Here is a 1,597-nt window from a genome sequence, read left to right on the forward strand (position 1 = left end):
CTACCTCAGGCCTCAGAACACACTCAGGGAAGGCGCACCTAACCATTAGCAGGGCCAGGTTTGCAGACTCCTAGCCTTTTACAGTCATCAACCAGAGAACGGGGTCTTGTCTTCCTGCATTCGGGGGGAGGGCTCTGTGCATCTGTTGGCACCAATGAGCCCCCTTAGTATTCTGTCTAGGAATGTGTTATTCCCAAAAAACTGTCAGGCTGCTATTGTCTTTCCTCCTCAACCCTAGTGAAGAGTGGTGTTTAGCAGAATAAAGACAAAGACTTTTCTAGCATAATAATGCTGAACTTATGAGAAAACAGTCACTATTAGCAAGTGAAGAGGTGATTTGTCTTGAGCTATTTTACCTGGATGGGGTTGAGCCTGTGGACAGAAAGGGGGCCACATGTTAAACCTGACAAGCTCAGGAGGCTGAAAATAACCACAGAGGATGGCATGAACATAAAAATTCCTAACAAAGGTGGGCCATGGTGGGGAGTCACATCCTTGTCCTGTAGCTTCCTTGACGAAGGTCAATCTTTACCTTAAGCCTGTCTGTAGTCTTTTTTTGCATCTAAGATAACATACAATATCAGAGTAACCTCTTTTTCCAGACCCACATGGGGCACAACCCACCACACCAGAGCAGGAAACTACAAAATCCCTAATTGTTGTCTTGTTCCCCAAATACTATCTCTATGTGCTGTAAAATGCTATTAATTATACTGTACCCACCAATGTAAAAGAAGTATGTATCTCTCCATTTTACTTTTTATCCAATTTCAGAGATTTCCCTGCTTTGCTTTCTCCCACCCCCTTAATCTACAACCAATGGATTTCATGTAACCTTCCTCCTTTGATTCTAATGTATAAAATAAGTTGCAAAACGGCCATTTTCTAGAGCATCTTCTCAATCCATTGAAATTTTGCTTCCCGGCAATTGTTATCAGTTTGGCTCAAATAAACTCTTATAAATTTTCTCTTAGGCTGGATATTTTTCTTCGGTAGGACTGACCCTCAAAAATCTCAAGTGTCTTTCTTGCTTCTCCAAGAGAGACCAGGACCCTGGAGGAGGAGAGGTGAGAGAGGGAGTCTAGAGAAAGATCCCAGACCCCATCCAAGGAGGACTCTGTATGAATTGAAAGGTCTATGATGAGAAAAGAGATGTTTTGCACCATTCATTGGTCATTGTGTTTATCAGCCAGCAGGATTATTTCCTATCTGTTCATGAATGGTACCTGCTGTTGGGGGCTTACAGTGTGAGATGTCAGAGTGGAGAGAGGTACTCGGCAAGATTTCATCACTCTTTGGGTAATGACACCAGACTGCCTTTTTAGCACACATATTTGGTGTCTATCCCAAGGAGGAAGTTAAATTTAGCACATTTCATGCTAGCCACTGAACAGGGAAAGACTTCCCTGGTCTTGGATTAGTAACAGTTTTTAAAGTCTATCTGTAGAATCTCTTCTTGTAAACTGCTAGTCCTTTGAGCTCAAGTTTATAGCATGAACTGTTACCATAAATCCTGAGAACATACCAGGAAAGGTGCTGATTGGCTGGTATGTTCAGAGTGATGTCTTAGTCCCAGCCCTGAGAATGTTAGGAATGC

The sequence above is a fragment of the Hipposideros armiger genome, unplaced genomic scaffold, assembly GCF_001890085.2.
Source record: "Hipposideros armiger isolate ML-2016 unplaced genomic scaffold, ASM189008v1 scaffold_385, whole genome shotgun sequence".
NCBI lineage: Eukaryota > Metazoa > Chordata > Mammalia > Chiroptera > Hipposideridae > Hipposideros > Hipposideros armiger.